Source organism: Lepidochelys olivacea, assembly GCF_965140295.1.
Source record: "Lepidochelys olivacea isolate rLepOli2 genome assembly, chromosome: 10".
NCBI classification, from domain to species: domain Eukaryota; kingdom Metazoa; phylum Chordata; order Testudines; family Cheloniidae; genus Lepidochelys; species Lepidochelys olivacea.
The window spans coordinates 73,171,254-73,182,097 of record NC_140420.1 but is presented as its reverse complement, the minus strand read 5'-3'; the positions used below and the strand labels follow the sequence as shown (position 1 = coordinate 73,182,097).

The 10,844-nt window shown below is 48.3% G+C and overlaps 1 pseudogene across 1 annotated transcript; it reads left to right on the top strand.

The window, feature by feature from the left end:
* The first annotated feature begins 8,387 nt into the window (after positions 1-8,387).
* Positions 8,388-9,505, top strand: LOC311527229 (F-actin-capping protein subunit alpha-1 pseudogene; annotated as a pseudogene). The gene has a single exon. The product of its transcript is annotated as an F-actin-capping protein subunit alpha-1 pseudogene (transcript).
* The last annotated feature ends 1,339 nt before the right edge of the window (positions 9,506-10,844 follow it).

The window sequence follows — 10,844 nt, the reverse complement described above, 5'->3', positions numbered from 1 at the left end:
ACTTCCACTATTAAATGCCTGAGGTGCTTTTGAAAGTCTCTAAAGAGACTAGTTTCAGGCCTTGTACCTCATTGCCATAGCAGCAGTGACAGCGCTTTGCTGGGATGCCAGCCTGACGCTCCCCCCAATCAGTAAATAAGCAGGAGTTCTCCAGCCCAGGCTGCAAGCTGCCAATGAAACTTGGCCTCCCTCAGCTCCGGTGCTCTCCATGCATAAGGCAGGGTGATTCTCTCTTCCAGAATTAGCATGACTTCGGGGAGGGCATCCTATCACGTGAGTGGCTGATTGAACTCATTTCTGTGTGGAGGTGAGTGGCGGATCCCGCTGGCTTCTCTTCAAGGAACATCCCAACAGAGTGCCTTGTTCCGTTTCCTTTCCCTTCAAGGAGCCGGCTGAGCCTGTCAGGTAGCTTTCAAATGCTAGGTCCTCCGGGACTTGTTAAAATACTTCATCGATGCCCCTCTTTCTCTGCAGGGCTGCCCTTTTGCTCATCTGTTCTGTCGCTACCTGACTCGGATCGCTTCGGCAGAAAGGTTTCCATAGTGATCTGAGATTCAGCTCAGCCGCCCCGCTCAATAAACAAATAAATTCCAGCTGCTGTATCTTATTAAGTGTTCCTTTTAAAGGACCCAATGCGAGGCCAGCCAAGGCCAGGGGTCACCCACATTCAGCGAGGCAGGTCTGTGTCCCCAAGACAGTTCGGTTGTCTGAGGGCCATCTGCCAACTCATGCTGCTTCCTTGCTTCTCCTTACCCCTTCACTGCGCCCTTTATGCCCAGGTAAAATGGCCAGGTGTTAGTGGTGGTAGCAGTATTAAAAACACCTCTCTGCAAAATGTCAGTCTGCCTTGCCCAAGGGATTTTTTTGCAGTGCTAATCTAAACTGTGCTGTCCAGTGTCAGAAGTGGCTGTATAATGAGGATCTGTCAGAAGCCCTAATTGGATGGGTATTCAATGCAGGGGTGGGGTGGGGGGGTTGGTTGTTGTTATATCCTCGGGACTCTGTTTTCGCAGCGATTCTCATTAGCTTTGAAAATTTAATCTTCTTTTAAAGTACCACCTTAGTGCCCCTCGCTCCTCAAGAGCTGCTCAGAGGCACACCAGCGACTGGTGCCTTGCATGATAGCTCTTTGAATTCCCCCTGCAGTTAGAGAGCAGATCCACAGGCAGGATCTCAGCAGGAGCAATGAATGCAATTTCTGTCTGTATCCAGGGCTCTCGCTACTAAAGGGAAGTCTAAATATCATAGGGAAACCAAACCAAACCAAACCTCTCTGAAGAAGCAAATTGCAGTCCTGACTCTACCGCCTGCAGAGCAGCAGCCAGACCCTCTCTCCAGTGGGGCATAAATGCATGTGATGCTGCCATGTTTTGTATTCATTTCATTGAGAGGGAATGGAAAGTGATTTCTCAGTACTCAAAGTCAAAGCTAAGGTTTGGTCCCATCGTCAAGGCCAACAGGGTAGGTATGGCGGTGGGGAGAGATGGTGGATGGTCAGGAGGAAGGCGCCCTCTCACGAGACCCTGGAGCACAGAACATGCCATGCACATCAGGCTTCCGATGCATATTTCTAAGACTCCCATCGGTAAAGTATTTGGCCATCACGAGGGAAAGGTGAAGATAAAAGGGTCATTCCCAGATGGGCAGCAGCTATTTACCCTCCTGCACTATTTACTATGCCATTGTTATAAGAGAGCCGGAGTCTGCAACAATCACAATAATATAATAGTTGTTAATAAATGGCAAAGACCTGGCAACCTCACCATGCTGTACAACTCTCCTTGTCTCTTCCAAATGGGCAAAGATCCCTCCTCTGCTTTCTGAAACAGCCTCTCTGGGCCTCATTAGCTTCCTGATTTTGATCAAACCCTCTCTCTTCCCTCGGGACTGGGACAACTTCTACCTCCCGTGTCTACGCTCTGGGAAGTATCTGTGGCTGAGAATGGGTGCAGAAGAACAGGGTTTAAATGCAGAGGTGGCCACAGACAAACATGAAATGCCATTTCATTTCAGAAATCAGAGCTGAGCAATCCATAAACCAACCCAACCCAAATCATACCCCCTGTTGTCCATCAGACATATCCACTGCATTGCTGGCTGTCTCAGCCCCATCTCAATCCCAGATCCTCCCTCCAGCACATAGCACAACCTGCATTACGTTGCTGGTATAGACGGACCCAGAATGTAATTGGTTATAAAGCCTTCAAATTATTGTCTCTGATGGGCTGTACAGACAGGATCCTGCATGCCACTCCATTGTGCACCAAATGGTTTGTAACAGAAAGACCTCTCAGAAAAGGTGTCTGTCTCCGTATGAAATAATATCAAGTGCTGTATAAATGAGCCCTCTTTGATGTTCTTGCCTAAAAAAACGGACAGCAGATGATTTTTTAAAAACATTCTGGTTTTCCAAACCAGCTTTTTATTGCATTTTTTTAATTGAAATCTCAAGAGTGCCATAAAAAAACCACATCACAGATGCAATTGTTTCCATTACCTATTTCACAATTAAAAACCCACCGATAAATGGAACAGACCCCCTACTCCCGATCAGCCTCCTTTGCCCCCTCCCTCACACAGGCTAATAAAGGACCCACAGTGTTAATAAATCCATTAGCCAAGAAATGGTTTCTGTTCTGACACCCATGTAACACCTTCTCTTCCCCGTCTCTATCCCTAATTGCGTTTCGTTTAAACACACATAATTACTGAAATGACTTCTTCCAAAAATAAACGGTGGGGTATTCAGAGCTGCCTCGCTTCTCAGCATTAGGGTTGTTTTCAGCCAAGAAATCTATGCCTTTCAGCTCTCTCTTGGCAAGGTCAGGTGCAGGCCAAAGCACTTGTGATTCTTCCCCACCAATACAGTCCTAGAAAAAGAGCTAGAAAACCGGGAGCTTGAGAGACACAATGGTCACAAACCATGATGCTTGCTCAGTCATTAAGCATTTGTTGTGGTGCCTTAAATCAGCAACCTCAACAATTCATCGGGTCTCAAGCCAGAAATAAGGGTGCTGGAGGAAATCAGACCAGAGTAATTTCCCCAAACTAAAGAGCTAACATATATGACAATGAATTAGGTGGATTGAGGTTTACCAGCTGGCTATGAAAGTGCGTGGGGGCTGGCACAACAGTCCTCAGACCTAGGGGTGGCCCAGATGGCCACCCATGGACTTCAATCAGTTGTCCCCTGCAATTCTACAAAGACCCCTTCAATGAAAATTTTCCAACCTGGATTTCTAAAAATCAGGCTCCAAATGCCCCCCCCCCCCCAGTCTTTCAAGTGGCGGTGCAATCTTCACAGACTGTGGGTGAAATCCACGCTCCATTGTAATCAATGGGAGCTTCATCACTGAGTTTGATGGGGCGAGGATTTCACCCTGTGTCCCAGTATGGACTGGCTTCTCAGTGCAAGATGCTGCACTGCATGCTGGGACCTGTAGTCTTTGTAGCCTCTGCATTAAAGGTAAGAGTGGCTGCAACCTGGTCCACTGTTTTGCACACTGGGCATACCTGTAAGGCTCCTGGCCAGCAGGCTCCTCAGTTGAACAAAATTTGTCTGCCCTCGAGTATGTCCAGAAACAGAGGAGCTTCAAGAATGCCCTGCTCAACTCTCCTCTTGAATTTGCGATTGAAGCCTTCCCGACTGGTGCTTGAAAGCCTCTGTAACTCTGATCACAGATGGAGCTGACATGCCACATTATTGAAGTTGAAGGTCACAGCTTAGTTTCTGGGGAATAATAGAGTGAAATAATTTGATAGAGACCACCTAGATTTTTATTTTTTAAATGTTCTATTCCTTCAAGGGTGCTGTTGAACATACAACATCCAGCCACCCCCATAACTAATTCATTATTATGTGCCAAGCGGGTGCCTCTAAAATCAAATAGGGTACAAACGATGGGTGTTTAGTGCCATTACTTTCAATAGTTTTACACAATATTTAAATCATTGGCTCTCCCCTCTTGTTTTGGAGGAATACCAAAGCTAGATGAATGTATTAGCATTAAAAGCCATTCATGGGGCCTGGCCAGGCCCGTCTAGCAGATGGAGGCCCTCATGTTTTGGCATTGCACCCATATGGAAGACTAATATGCAGTCCAGGAATAGAATGTGTTATTTCTCCTCTTCCTAGCAACTGCCAATCCAAAGGCTCTTTCAAGTCAAGCAAGTTCATCTGGACCTTGTACAGCAGGATGCTGCAAGACTGAGGGTTCAGGCATCATATTTTTCTTTTTTGTGGTTGATATTAAACTGGAAGCCTAAATTGCAACACTTCCTTGAACACAGCATGTCAGGTTTTCATCGTGCCATTTGAAAAGCTATAACAGGGCATGGGTGGGCAAACTTTTTGGCCCGAGGGCCACATCTGGGTATGGCAATTGTATGGCGGGCCATGAATGCTCATGAAATAGGTGGTTGGGGTGCGGGAGGGAGTGAGGGCTCCAGCTAGGGGGTGCGAGCTCTGGGGTGGGACCAGAAATGAGGAGTTCAGGGTGCAGGAGGGGGCTCCAGGCTGGGGTGTGTGTGTGTGAGGGCTCCGGCTGGGGGTGTGGGCTTTGGGGTGGGGTTGGGGGTGCAGGAGGGTGCTCTTGAAGCACCGGCACATTCCCTCTCTGACTCCTATGCGGAGGCGCGGCGAGGTGGCTCTGCACTCTGACCCGTCTGCAGGCGCCATCCCTGCAGCTCCCATGGGCCTCTGTTCCCAGCCAATGGGAGCTGCAAGGGTGGTGCTTGGGGCAGGGGCAACGTGCAGAGCCCCTTGGCTGCCCCTATGTGTAGGAGCTAGAGAGGGGACATGCCGCTGTTTCCGGGAGCCACGCGGAGCCATGCCATTCGCAGAGTAGAGCGAGCCCCAGATCCCATTCCCCAGCGGGAGCTTGAGGACTGGATTAAAATGTCTGAAGGGCCGGATGCGGCCCCCAGGCTGTAGTTTGCCCACTCCTGAGCCAGGGGTTCAAATCAGCCAGAGGCCACATAGGAACATAGAGTGTTCTTTCAGCCCCATCTCGAGTGGGACCTTCTCCAAACAACCCTGCAGCTGGATACATACCACTGTGACCAGCAGGCTTTAGTCACTGGAGACTCAGAACTGGCATAGCAGGGGGTGTTGCATGTCTGTCCATTCCCTGTCTGTACCTAGCTCTATCAGGCCTTATTATTCATGATCACTTCAAATGATAGGGCCAGCTCCTGAGCTGGTGTGAATTCACTGGTGCTATGTCTGGTTGCACCAGCTGAGAATCTGGTCCATACACTGTTCTTTTTTGCTGAATGCAGTGACTGAATTGTGTCTGTTACTGTACGGTTCATGGAAAAGGAAGAGGTGGAGGTTTCTGCAGACAAGTTTTAACGAGTACAGTATTTTAATCTCAGGGCATGAAAACCCTTATGACTGTACTCAGCCAAAACTCTGCTCCCACTGACACCAAGTAAGGATTGCTGCATGTGGCCCATTAACTCATATGCTGCACCGTACATTAGGGTCCAGGAAATGTTACCCTAAAGATGTGTCTAATAGTGAAATTGCTCCCAGGTACCTGCCTTCATGAAACAAGGACCAAGAAGCCCGCTGGTCTAACCAGCCCCCAGGAACCACGGTGGTGGTGGAAAACTCCTTCCATGCTGGCTGGGTGTATGGGCTGCGAGGGGGCAGGGGTAGGGATGAGACTGGGTTGCTCACACTCCCTGCAGGCTCACTCCCAGGGTGCATGCTCTGGATGATGTCATCCTGTTTCCCTCATAGAGCGCAGGTTGGTGTCTCCCCGTTGCCATGGGAACCTGCTGTTTTGAAATCCTGCTTCCAGAGGGGCAGCAGCAGGAGCTGAGCAGGTAACGGTTCAGGCTGCGCCCCCCCGATCTGCCGCACCCTGCTGCCCCGCGCCAGGGTGGGAAGGGGGCGGCCTGCGGGTCAGGGTCACCGTAGCCAGTCTGTGGAGAAGGGGATGGTTTAGGGAACGGAGGATTTCTTGCCCTGTTGTCCTTTGTTCTGTATTGCGGGGGTTAGCACTGGCTGGGAAGGCGGGGGCAGTTGGGAGGCCTGGAGGGTGCTGCTGCTGTTTCCGGGCTGGCCGTGCGCTCGGGAAGGAGCTCAGTCAAAGCTCACTCTTATCTTCCACAAGGTGAGCTTTATTATTGTCACCCTTGGGAAGGGCCAAGGTGGAGATCATGCCCAGAGAAGATCTCTCAATACTGTGGCCCTGCAGTGTCCTATGGGAAGCTAAGCGACAGGAAGGCCAATAGGGTAAGGTAGCCACTGAGAAGTTCCCAAGGTGAGAAAACAAGATTGAAAAGCAAGATTTTATGGTGCGGGGAGGGAAGGAAGGTGAGATTACTGGGGAATCCTGCCATGTTTGGCCAGAGACAAGTGCAGATGATTTGCCCTTGTGCTGGACCTTCTTTGACCCTACATGGTACAAGGTACTGGTACCGTGTTCTATGAGTAACAAAGCTTTGGAGTGCTGCAGTTACTAGATGGGCAAACAAACCACGGAGAAAACCCTCACTCAAAGCTGTGGCAATGCTGGAAAAGGCAGCAGCGGGGAGAGAGTTTCATGAATGGTTGGTGTGGCATGTACAGAACCCAGACTTCAGAAGCAAGATGTTCAATGTTGGCTGTAAGGATAAGCTCACTTCTGTCAGTCACACATTTATCGCCAGCTAGAGAAGCTCGTTGGGAATGTATGCAACCCGGCTGCTTGCTACCAGGACCTGCTGGCGATACAGTCACAGAAACAACTTTGTCACCTAACAGCAGCCAAGAACAGCCAGAAACCAAATCCCATAGAAAATGGTTTCAAGCATTGGAGGCCACATGATCACTGTGAGTGTTATTGGAGCAGAATATGTGGTCACTTGACCAAAGCCTAGGAGGGTTCACAGACAAGAAACAGGTTCAGCAACCTAGAGGATTGGTACAGCTTCCAGTGAACTGCAGCCAATATTTGGACACACCGGTTGGTGGAGGAAGCAAGGCTGTGCCAGGAGCACAGGGCCAATTCTGTAAGGAACTGGTTTTGCCTCATGTCCATGAACCCAGGGCTCTGTGCAGGCTTCCTAGGAACAGGGTCAAATCCTTGGAATGACTGTGAACCCTGGTGGGTTTTTACTCAGTGGTGCCCTGTATTATGTTGTTTCTGGCCTGAAACCTGCCATGTACAGTGCCGGTAGTGGCTGCTTTGTAGAACTGCCTAGGACACATGGTTAAAGCCTATTGGAGCTGCCAGGAAGCAGGATAAATACAGGTGACTGCAAATTCAAAGAACCCTCCACACAGTCCTGTACTGGCTTCACAGGGGAAGGTTTCATCCAAAAATCGGCATTTCCTTCAGGGTGCTGCATTACTTTAGTCATTGCCTGATGGCATAAGGTATTACACTATCATCAAAAATATTAAGGGAGGGTACCAAGGAGCAGTGCTCCAGGTCCCCCTCACACCTTAATAAAGCTAAAGCATTTTTGTTCCTGATAAATTACACTAGTTTTGCACTCAGTCAGTGCTCTTGCTGCAGTCCATGTGAGAATCATTGTGGAAAGGGACTTTCTTGGGAGCAAGCTACTGCAGACATCTCTAGTAGCCAGTTAAGCAGCTAAACACGGTTTTCCACCCCAGTCTTCACTTCTTAAGGCCCTATATTGCAGTTATATTGGCATCTTATGGCTCAGCTGTTGGGTCAGGGACCGAAATAACTCTTAAAATGAGATCGATCTGACCAGCAGTTATTCTCAGGTGGAAAAGGAGCTTATTTTTGGAATCATTAAATGTCATGATTGCCCCAGTTCATCCTGGTCAGGGATTACATCACTTTTTTTGGTTACAATTTGGGGGCTCCTGAAAAAGAAGGGCTGCTTCTGACCACAGCCTCCCTCCATTGTTGGGCACTGTTGCTGGTAGCACAGGGTTGTGATATGTGCTATCAGAGAGGAGAAGGCAGATGCAAGTATGGTTATTTGGGCTCCCCCAATGGAATAACCCCACTCAGTGGATAGCCCTCAGGATACATCTGTAACAGTTGCAGAGATTTCCTAAGCCCGCATCTCAAGATATGGTGGGATCCACAGTGAAAAACTGATTGAGGACGGCTGGATTCATGAGACTCCCTTGTGAGCCTACTGGAATTGTGGAAGCCCAGGTCTCTTTGCTGTAGATAAGAGATCTTCAGTATGGGTTGGAGATGGGAATTGTAGGCCATGTCGCGACCTGTGGGCTGTACCTGAGGTAAGGATGGCTGTAGCCTGCTCCATTATGTGTGGCAAATTGCCTGTGTAGCCTTCAGCTGGGCAAAATTTGGATGCCCTTGGTGTATTGCCTGGAAAGCTAATAATTGTCATGTCCTTTTACTTTTCCTTCAGGTGAGGTGGATCCAGTATCCTCGAGCCCTGCAACCATGGACATAATGACTAGGGAACGACCCCTGACCAGACAAGAGAAGTTGAAGATTGTGAGCAGTCTCTTGAAGCAGGCTCTGCCTGATGAATTCTGTGAGGCCTTCAGTGATCTGCGCCTGCTGGTGGGCGACGACAGCCTGATGTGCCAGGAAGCTGCCTCCCTCTGTGCCCTGCACAACAAGCTCTACTTCACCCCGGTCATGAGGAAGGAGTGTGAGGTGCTCCTGACCCGCCACAATGAGCTGGAGGAAAAACACTTCCTTGACTCCCAGAGACAAGTCTCTTTCAAATTTGACCACATGAGGAAAGAGGCAAGCGAGTTTCAGGCTCACCCACAGGAAGATGAGAAAGGTGAGGCATGGAGAAGGGCCCTCTATGAGGGCCTGAAAGCATACGTCAGCAGCCACTATACTGGGGGGATTTGCAGTGTCTTCATCAAGGATACAGCCATCCGGAAAATCCTCATCGCCTGCATTGCGGGTCGTCTGCACCGGCCCTCCGCCTTCTGGAATGGCCTGTGGAAATCAGAGTGGACTTTCACCCTGACTCCCACTTCCACTTTCACCCAGGTGGCCGGGACCATCATGGTCCAGGCTCACTACTTTGAGGACGGCAACATCCACTTGACAGTGTGCAAGGATGTGGCAGAGAGTCTGCCTGTCACCACTGAGACCCAGACCTCCCAGGACTTTGTGAAACTGCTGGAGCAGGCAGACAACCAGTTCCAGAATGGGCTGATGGAAGAATACCAGAGGATGAGCAATACCCACTTGAAGGCTTTCCGAAGACAGCTGCCCATCACCCACAACACGATTGACTGGGGGAAAATAGTGACAGCTAAGATAGTGGCAGCACCTGCTGTCCAATGAAAGGCCAGTTTGTATGGGATGTCTGAATAAAGTGTCCAGGGAAGGAAGAAAGTACTAAATACCCAATAAAATAAACAGAGAAAAGAAAAATTGAAAAAAAAATCAGAGAAAATGAAGGACAGGAAGAGTTCCGTGGTGTCAGTATATGGGGCGCTCTCCTGGGAGGTTGGGACAGCCAAGTGGAGGTGTTCTGCTGACCAGTGCTGAGCACAGGATAAGCGCTCACACAGATCAATAAACAGTCACATTGTGTTGATAAAGTTGATAAAGTTGATAAAGTGGAGTGACCAAATTTATGAGTGGGCTGTAGACAGAGTGTGATTTAATGATAGCGGGTAGGTGCTGTCCAGTGCTCTGTCTCCCCACCTCTCAGGCCTCTTCAGTACATAAGACCATAGTTATATAGTACACCCATTCTCAGTGACTAACTTATTAGCATATCATAACTTAAACAATCTCTCTTCCCAATCCCTCAGTGGGACATGGTTCTTCCTTTCTGTGGTCTGGCTGCTTTGCCCTTTCAAGCCATCTTTCTCTTCTCAGCCTCCTTCCGGACAAATACAGTTTCTCAGTCTCCCATTAGACAAACACAATTCCTCCTTCACAAAGTCTGGTCTTCAGTCATCCACAGCCGAACATACAACCTCAGGTTCTCCAGCTAGTCTCTCAACTCTTGTCCCTTTAGAGAGTCATGGAGTTTCCCAGGACTCTTTTCAGGCTGCTCCTAGAAGCAGGTTGGTAAGCCTTCACTCAGGATCTCGGTCCCAGCTCACTCCCCCAGCTGCTCCTGACTGCCAGTTCTCACGTCTTCCTCCTGGTGAAGCAGGCTTAACTTCTGAGTCTATAATCACTATCTATTATATTCCTTATACACTCATATATACACTCTCCACCTACTATATTCCTCATACACCCTAACCCTGTTCTATATCCGTAGACATTAGTTGGGCTTTTTTAATGTTACCCCATGTCCCAGCACTCTCCCTAACCCCTTCATAGTGTATTCTGTCACCTTAAAGCATTTAAATTCTTCGTCAAAATCCTTTTCTGGGAACACGCCCTGCATTCCCCTATCTGGTGATCAACTGTTTCTTTAACATTCCATATGTTATATAACCCCTTTTTGTGTCTAGTCAGTAACTATAAATCATCATCAAACCACATTCTTCCTTTTAGTCCTTTGGAGTAGCACATTATCCTCTGTTTTGGGGCATACTTCATAAAATCTTCCTCTTTTCTCCTTGGTCCACAATTCTTGCTATTCCTTTTTTAACTAAACTTTTAAATTCCTGCTTACTCAAAGGAATCTTTAGATCAATTTCTCAATTTTTAAAGCATTTTTTCTCTTCCATTTCATTGCCAGGTATCCCAGCGTGTGCTGGAATCCATGCTAGTATTATGTTCACACTCAAGCATGCTAGCATTGTTGTCAACAACATTTCATTTATTAGCTCACTTCTGCTTTCTGAGACACCTCTTTTAATTGCCAGTATACCTGATAATGCATCTGAAAAGATAACAGCAGTGGTAGGTCATATGTCCCTTATGTTAGTATTGCTATCATCATCAATCATCATCATCATCAAT